Source organism: Cryptomeria japonica, unplaced genomic scaffold, assembly GCF_030272615.1.
Source record: "Cryptomeria japonica unplaced genomic scaffold, Sugi_1.0 HiC_scaffold_309, whole genome shotgun sequence".
NCBI lineage: Eukaryota > Viridiplantae > Streptophyta > Pinopsida > Cupressales > Cupressaceae > Cryptomeria > Cryptomeria japonica.
In genome coordinates, this window is record NW_026729131.1 from 167,501 (window position 1) to 176,689 (window position 9,189).

General features: G+C 59.4%; 1 non-coding gene across 1 annotated transcript; it reads right to left on the reverse strand.

The window, feature by feature from the left end:
• Positions 1-3,418: 3,418 nt before the first annotated feature.
• On the reverse strand, positions 3,419-3,537 carry LOC131870243 (5S ribosomal RNA). The gene has a single exon (XR_009368566.1). It is a non-coding gene; the product is annotated as a 5S ribosomal RNA (ribosomal RNA).
• Between the last annotated feature and the right edge of the window lie 5,652 nt (positions 3,538-9,189).

A 9,189-nucleotide genomic window follows, 5' to 3' on the forward strand; every position in this document is an offset into this window, starting at 1 on the left:
GGTGCGCACCAAGGAGCGCTCCGAAGTGTGCTCCAAGGTGCGGCCTGCACGAAGTCGGAGCCCGGTTTGCCCCGGGTGTGCACCTCGGGTGGGCACCTTGGTGCGCATGCCTTGCCTGGGCTGCGCACCAGGGCGGGCTCAAGATGGCACCCGCGTTCCTTTTTTTTCACTATCTTTCAAAACGGAAATTTTAAAATCTCATTTTTTTTTGCCTTTTTCTGGAAATTAGTGAAGGCAGCGCATCAAAGGTGCGCACCTCGCTGCCCACCACGGTGCGCAACGCCGGTGGGCACCCGGGAGTGCTTCGAAGTGTGCTCCAAGGTGCTGCGTGCACGTTGTCGGAGCCCGGTTTGCCCCGGGTGCGCACCTCGCGTGCACCTTCGTCGGGGTGGGCACCTTGGCTGGGTTTGCCCCGGCTGCGCTCCGAAGCGGGGTTATTGGAGCGCCGCCTCTTTTTTTGTCGGAGCGTTTGGTGGGGTTTCTCGCATTGGCTCTTCCGAGGCCCGGTTGCCACCCTGGCGCGCACGAAGTCGGAAGTAGGGTTAATTGCCCGGGTGCGCACCTTTGCCAGGGTGGGCACCTTACCTGGGCTGCGCACCAGGGCGGGCTCAAGATGGCACGCGCGTTCCGTTTTTTTCACTATCTTTCAAAACGGAAATTTTAAAATCTCCTTTTTTTTTTGCCTTTTCTGGAAATTAGTGAAGGCAGCGCATCAAAGGTGCGCACCTCGCTGCCCACCTTGGTGTGCTCTGAGGTGCGCACCCGGGAGCGCTACGAAGTGTGCTCCAAGGTGCGGCGTGCACGTTGTCGGAGCCCGGTTTGCCCCGGGTGCGCACCTCGCCTGCACCTTGGCCGGGGTGGGCACCTTGGCTGGGTTTGCCCAGGGTGCGCTCCGAAGCGGGGTTACTGGAGCGCCCCCTCTTTTTTTGTCAGAGCGTTTGGTGGGGTTTCTCGCATTGGCTCTTCCCAGGCCCGGTTGTTGGGTGCGCTCCCACCCTGGCGCGCGCGAAGTTGGAAGTTGGGTTAATTGCCCGGGCGCGCACCTTCGCCAGGGTGGGCACCTTGGTGCGCACACCTTGGCTGGGCTGCGCACCAGGGCGGGCTCAAGATGGCACCAGCATTCCCTTTTTCTCACTATCTTTCAAAACGGAAATTTTAAAATCTCGTTTTTTTTTTGCCTTTTATGGAAATTAGTGAAGGCATCGCATCAAAGGTGCGCACCTCGCTGCCCACCTTGGTGTGCTCCGAGGTGCCCACCACGGTGCGCAACGCCGGTGCGAACCCGGGAGCGCCCCGATGTGTGCTCCAAGGTGCGGCGTGCACGAAGTCGGACCCCGGTTTGCCCCGGGTGCGCACCTCGCGTGCACCTTGGTGCGCACACCTTGGCTGGGTTGCGCGGCCTGGTGGGCACCATGGTGCGCACCAAGGAGCGCTCCGAAGTGTGCTCCAAGGTGCGGCGTGCACGAAGTCGGAGCCCGGTTTGCCCCGGGTACGCACCTCGCGTGCACCTTCGCCGGGGTGGGCACCTCGGCTGGGTTGCGCGCCCTGGTGCGCACCAAGGAGCGCTCCGAAGTGTGCTCCAAGGTGCGGCGTGCACGAAGTCGGAGCCCGGTTTGCCCCGGGTGCGCACCTTCGCCGCGGTGCGCACCATGGCGTGCACGAAGTCGGAGCCCGGTTTGCCCCGGGTGCGCACCTCGCGTGCACCTTCGGCGGGGTTGCGCGCCCTGGTGGGCACCATGGTGCGCACCAAGGAGCGCTCCGAAGTGTGCTCCAAGGTGCGGCGTGCACGAAGTCGGAGCCCGGTTTGCCCCGGGTGCGCACCTCGCGTGCACCTTCGGCGGGGTTGCGCGCCCTGGTGGGCACCATGGTGCGCACCAAGGAGCGCTCCGAAGTGTGCTCCAAGGTGCGGCGTGCACGAAGTCGGAGCCCGGTTTGCCCCGGGTGCGCACCTCGCGTGCACCTTCGCCGCGGTGGGCACCATGGCGTGCACGAAGTCGGAGCCCGGTTTGCCCCGGGTGCGCACCTCGCGTGCACCTTCGCCGGGGTGGGCACCTCGGCTGGGTTGCGCGCCCTGGTGCGCACCAAGGAGCGCTCCGAAGTGTGCTCCAAGGTGCGGCGTGCACGAAGTCGGAGCCCGGTTTGCCCCGGGTGCGCACCTCGCGTGCACCTTCGCCAGGGTGGGCACCTCGGTGCGCACACCTTCTCAATGTTTTCTTGCCTTTTCTGGAAATTGGTGAAGGCAGCGCATCAAAGGTGCGCACCTCGGTGTGCTCCGAGGTGCGAACCCGAGAGCGCTCCGAGGTGCCCACGAAGTCGAAAGTCGGGTTAATTGCATTGTTTTCCCCGGGTGCGCTCCGAGGTGCGCAACATCGGCGCGCACCAAGGAGGGCTCCGAAGTGTGCTCCAAGGTGCGCACGATGGCGTGCACCTCTGGTGCGCACGATTCGGAGCTCGGTTTGACCGGGGTGCGCACACCTTGGCTGGGTTGCGCACCTTTTGTGCGCTCCAAGGTGCGCACGAAGTCGGAGCTCGGTTTGCCCCGGGTGCGCACCTTCGCCAGGGTGCGCACCTTGATGCGCACGCCTTGGCTGGGCTGCGCACCTTGGTGGGCGCCATGGTGCGCACCTTTCGTGCGCTCCAAGGTGCGCACGAAGTCGGAGCTCGGTTTGCCCCGGGTGCGCACCTTGGTGGGCGCCATGGTGCACTCCGAGGTGCCCAAGATTGGTGCGCACCAAGGAGCGCTCCGAAGTGCGCTCCAAGGTGCGCGCGAAGTCGAAAGTTGGGTTAATTGTCCGGTTTGCCTCGGGTGCGCACCTTGCGTGCACCTTCGCCAGGGTGGGCGCCTTGGTGCGCACACCTTGGCTGGGCTGCGCACACCTTGGCACCCGCGTTTCCTTCATTTTAAATTTTTTTTTTTTACAATCTCTCAAGTGGGAAATTCTATAATCTCAACTTTTTTTGCCTTTTCAGGAAACTTTTGAATGGAGCGCATCATTGGTGCGCTCCGAAGTGTGCTCCAAAGCTCTCTCCAGCTGCGTGCACCTGCCCCGGCCGCGCACCCGGCCCCGCCCAGCTTCGCTCACCTGTCCCGGGCGTCTGGTGCGGAACCTTAGAGTAAGAAACATCACCGTGCACCTTGGCCAACGTGCGCGACTCGACCGAGCGCGCACTGGCCGAGGTGCACACCGATTTCACCTGGGTGCGCGCGCAGCACCTCGGGCGCACCGGGGTGCGCGCACAACGCCCGGGTTGCACCGTGGCCTGTGTGCTCGGGGCGCCTCGGGTGCGCGCTCGGTGTCGCCCCCGCGCGCGCGGTAGTGCGGGCAGCGCACCCCGGCCCGGCCCGGCCCCGACGAGAACGCAAACGGGCAAAAGGTTTATTCAAATAGCATTGCGACGCCCGACGAAAAACTAAAAAAGGGTGCAACACCGGGACTTCCCGGGAGGTCACCCATCCCAGTACTACTCCGGCCCAAGCGCGCTTAACTGCGGAGTTCTGATGGGATCCGGTGCACTAACGCTGGTATGATCGCACCCGTTATGAGCTTGTCGCAGTGTGTACTTAGCAAACCGCGACCCACGTGCGAATCCACCCCGGCCACCCACCCCCGTCGAGGTGCACACCCTCCCTCGCGAAGTGCGCCCCGTTCGCCAAGTGTGAGCCCTGCCCGGGTGCGCGCACCTTGCTAGGGCGTCGGGTGTGCACCCGGCCCGGCCTACGTGCGTGCACCTGGAGGGGGCGTCGTGTGCGTGCAGTGTCCCGTCTGCAACGCGGTGCCCACACACCACCTCGGGCGCAACGACCTGCGCTCACATGTGGGCCGAGTGCACCTTGGTGCATGTTCGGGGCGCCTCGGGTGCACGCTCGATCTTGCCCCGGTGCACCAAGGCGCTCGGTTTGCCCCGGGTGCGCACTTGGTGCAAGGTGGGCACCCAAAATAGGGATCAAGCACCAAAACACAAGTTTCGGGATGCAAAATGGGACCCAAGGACCACAAATGCGTTCCAAGACCCATGATGGGTCCACGAGAACAAAAATGTGTTCCGAGACTTAATAAACAAATATTGGGTTTTAGGAGAAGAAACATGCTCTGATGCCCAAAACGAGAATCGACCCCGAAAAGGCCACAGGCCAAAAGTGGGATGCGAGACAAAAAAAAATGGGACCCGAGGACCAAAATTGGGTTCCCAGGTCGAAGACAGGGCAACCGGACAAGAAACGACCTCTAAGGCTCGAAATGAGTCCCGACGACTAAAACTTGACAAGAAGCACCCATCAGGCACCCAACTCGACACCCATGGGATGCCGACCCACCCGGGCTTCCACCTAGCACACCTTGGCACCCACCCACCCTCGCACCCAACCTCGCACCCAACTTAGCACCTTTGAACCCACATTGGCACTCACCCTGACCCTGGCACCTTGGAACCCACATTGGCACTCACCTTGACCCTGGCACCCACCTTTGCACTCACCTTGGGACCCACCCTGGCTCCCACCTCGGCACCCACCCAGACACCCACCTTGGTTCCTTGGCACCCACCTTGGATCCTTGGCACCCACCCCGACACCCACCTTGGCACGCAACTTGGCTACTTGCCACCCACCTTGGCTCCTTGACGCCCACCCCGACAACCACCCCGTGACCTACCCTGGCTAGGGTTGGTGCACACCCACCCTGGTGCCCACCTTGGCACCCACCCTATGACCCACCTTGGCACGCACCTTAGTACCCACCCCGTTACCCACCCTAGGACCCACCCCGTGACCCACCTTGGCCAGGGTGGGTGCACCCACCCTGGTGCCCACCTTGGCACCCACCCATCCTAGCACCCAGCCTGTGACCGGGCTTGGAACCCAACCTTGCACCCGCACCCGTCTTGGCCAGTGTGGGTGCGCACCCATCCTGGCACCCACGTTGTGACACACCCTTTAACCCACGCACCCTAGCACCCACGTTGGCACCCACCTTGGAACCCAACCTAGCAACTTGGCACCCACCCCGTGACCCACCTTGGCATCCACCATAGCAGTCGCCGACTTGGCACCCACCTCGGCACCCACCTTGACACTTGTGGACCCACCTTGCCACTCACCCTAGCATCGACCCATCCTAGCACCCACCCTGGCACCTTTGCACCCTAGCACTCACCCATCCTAGCACCTAACCTGTGACCCACCTTGACACTCACCCTCGCACCCACCTTGGAACCCAACCTAGCACCCACCCACCCTGACACCAACCCTAGCACCTACCCACCCTTGCACCCACCCTGTGACCCATCTTGGCACCCACCCATCCTACCACTCAACCTATCACCCACCTTCTCACCCACCTTGGCATCCACCTTAGCACCCACCCACACTGGCACCTTGGCACCCACCTCGGGCAAGGTGGGTGCACACCCACCCTGGCACCCAATTTAGAACCCACCGAGCATGTTACCCACCTTGGCACCCACATTGCAGCCCACCCTAGTACCCACCCTATGACCCACATTGGCATCCACACCCTAGCACCCAGGCACCTCGACACCCGCCTTGACACCCACCCTAGCACTGAACCTGTGACCCACCTTGGAACTCACCCTAGAACCCACCCACCCTGTGAACCACCTTGGCATCCACCTTAGCACCCACCCACCTTGGCACCCACTCTAGCACTCACCCATCCTAACACCCAACTTGTTACCCACCTTGGCACCCGCCCTCGCGTCCACCTTGAAACCCACCCTAGCACCCACCCACGCAGGAGCCCACCTTGGCACCCAACCTAACACCCACGCATCCTGGCACCCAACTTGTGACCCACCTTGGAACCCACCCTAGTACCCACCTTTGAACCCACTATATCACCAACCCACCTTGGCACCCACCCTATGACCCTCTTTGGAATCCACCCTAGCACGCACCCACCCTGGCACCCACCATGGAGCGCACCCTAGCACCCACCCACCTCGGCACGCACCTCAACACCCACCTTGGTGTGCGCACTGCGCCAACCTCTCAAAGACCCTATGTGGTGCGCTCCAAAGTGTACACCTTTGGTGCGCTCCAAGGTGCGCACCTTTGGTGCACACCGAGGTGCACACCAAAGTGTGCACCGAGGTGAGCACCAAAGTGCACTCCAGGGTGCACACCAAGGCGTGCACCTTTGGTGCGGTCAATGCAAACGAATTCGGAAGTTGGGGTCGATGTCCTAATCGCTGCTGCAGACTACACGTATGAGAATCGGACAAATAGCTTTATATAGGGGAGGTGTTGCGTTTGATGGGTCGACTCCCCTGGTTGTGTGCACTGCACCAACTTCAAAGACCCTGTCTTGTTTAAGAAGTCAAAAGTTGGGGTGGATGTCCTAATCATTGCTGCAGTCTACGCATGTATGAGAATCAGACAAATAGCTTATATAGGGGAGGTGTTGCATTCGGTGGGTTGACTCCCCTGGTTGTGCGCACTGCGCCAACCTCAAAGACCCCGCATAGCAGAAGAAGTCGGAAGTCGGATTTTGGTGAGCACCAAGGCGTGCACCTTTGGTGCGGTCAACGCAGACGAATTCAGAAGTTGGGGTGGATGTCCTAATCGTTGTTGCAGGCTACACATGTATGAGAATCAGACAAATAGCTTATATAGGGGAGGTGTTGGGTTTGATGGGTCAACTCCCTTGGTTGTGCGCATTACGCCAACCTCAAAGACCTTGTTTTCGTTAAGAAGTCAAAAGTTGGGGTCAATGTCCTAATGGCTCCTGCAGGCTACACATGTATGAGAATCGGACAAATAGCTTATATAGGGGAGGTGTTGGGTTTGATGGGTCGACTCCCCTGGTTGTGCGCATTACGTCAACCTCAAAGACCTTGTTTTCGTTAAGAAGTCAAAAGTTGGGGTCGATGTCCTAATTGCTCCTGTAGACTACACATGTATGAGAATCAGACAAATAGCTTATATAGGGGAGGTGTTGGGTTTGATGGGTTGACTCCCCTAGTTGTTCGCATTACACCAACCTCAAAGACCTTGTTTTCGTTTAGAAGCCGAAAGTTGGGGTCGATGTCCTAATTGCTCCTGCAGGCTACGCATGTATGAGAATCAGACAAATAGCTTATATAGGGGAGGTGTTGGGTTTGATGGGTCGACTCCCCTGGTTGTGCGCATTGCGCCAACCTCAAAGACCCTGCATTGCGGATGAAGTCGAAAGTCAGAGTTTGGTGTGCTACAAGGTGTGGTCGAAGGTGCTCACCTAGGTGTGCACCTTTGGAGCACAGGAAAAGTGCCCTCCAAAAGTGCGCACCTTTGGAGTGCACAAAAGTGCCCTCCAAAAGTGCGCACCTTTGGAGCGCAGAAAAGTGCCCTCCAAAAAGTGCCCTCCAAAAGTGCGCACCTTTGGAGCGCAGAAAAGTGCCCTCCAAAAAGTGCCCTCCAAAAGTGCGCACCTTTGGAGCGCAGAAAAGTGCCCTCCAAAAAGTGCCCTCCAAAAGTGCGCACCTTTGGAGCGCAGAAAAGTGCCCTCCAAAAGTGCGCACCTTTGGAGCGCAGAAAAGTGCCCTCCAAAAAGTGCCCTCCAAAAGTGCGCACCTTTGGAGCGCAGAAAAGTGCCCTCCAAAAAGTGCCCTCCAAAAGTGCGCACCTTTGGAGCGCAGAAAAGTGCCCTCCAAAAAGTGCCCTCCAAAAGTGCGCACCTTTGGAGCGCAGAAAAGTGCCCTCCAAAAAGTGCCCTCCAAAAGTGCGCACCTTTGGAGCGCAGAAAAGTGCCCTCCAAAAAGTGCCCTCCAAAAGTGCGCACCTTTGGAGCGCAGAAAAGTGCCCTCCAAAAGTGCGCACCTTTGGAGCGCACAAAAGTGCCCTCCAAAAGTGCGCACTTTTGGTGCGCACCAAGGCGCTGGTTCGGTCGTTGCAGGCGAGTTCGGAAGTTGGGGTCGATGTCCTGAGCGGAGGTGCAAACTACACAGGTGTCGGAATCGGACAAATAGCTTATATAGGGGAGGTGTATGCTTCGATGGGTCGACTCCCCAGGTTGAGCGCACCGCGCCAACCTCAAAGACCCTACGGTATGGATGAAGTCGGAAGTTGGGTCCGATGACCAATTCGATTAGTAGGTATGCTCATGAGGTCGGAATTTGGGTCCGATGACCTGCCATGTGCAGGAAGGCGAATGTTGACACTGTGCGTTGCAAGGTGCACACCAAGGCGCTGGTGCGGTCTTTTTAGTCGAGTTCGGAAGTTGGGGTCGATGTCCTGATCGGAGGTGCAAGCTACACAGGTGTGGGAATCGGACAAATAGCTTATATAGGGGAGGTGTATGCTTCGTTGGGTCGACTCCCCGGGTTGAGCGCACCGCGCCAACCTCAAAGACCCTACGGTATGGATGAAGTCGGAAGTTGGGTCCGATGACCGATTCGATATGTAGGCATACTCGCGAGGTCGGAATTTGGGTCCGATGACCTGCCACGTGCAGGAAGGCGAATGTTGGCACTGTGCGTTGCAAGGTGCGCACCAAGGCGCTGGTTCGGTCGTTGGAGGCGAGTTCGGAAGTTGGGGTCGATGTCTTGATCGGAGGTGCAAACTACACAGGTGTGGGAATCGGACAAATAGCTTATATAGGGGAGGTGTATGCTTCGTTGGGTCGACTCCCCGGGTTGAGCGCACCGCGCCAACCTCAAAGACCCTACGGTATGGATGAAGTCGGAAGTTGGGTCCGATGACCGATTCGATATGTAGGCATACTCGCGAGGTCGGAATTTGGGTCCGATGACCTGCCATGTGCAGGAAGGCGAATGTTGGGACTGTGCGTCGCAAGGTGCGCACCAAGGCGCTGGTGCCGTCGTTGCAGTCGAGTTCGGAAGTTGGGGTCGATGTCCTGGTCAGAGGTGCAAACTACACAGGTGTGGGAATCGGACAAATAGCTTATATAGGGGAGGTGTATGCTTCGATGGGTCGACTCCCTGGGTTGAGCGCACCGCGCCAACCTCAAAGACCCTACAGTATGGATGAAGTCGGAAGTTGGGTCCGATGACCGATTCGATACGTAGGCATATTGGCGAGGTCTGAATTTGTGTCCGATGACCTGCCATGCGCAGGAAGGCGGAATTTGGGTCCGATGACCGAGTTGATGGCGTGCCATGCGCAGAAAGGCGGAATTTGGGTCCGATGACCGAGTTGATGTTGATGGCCCGCCATGCACAGGAAGGCGGAATTTG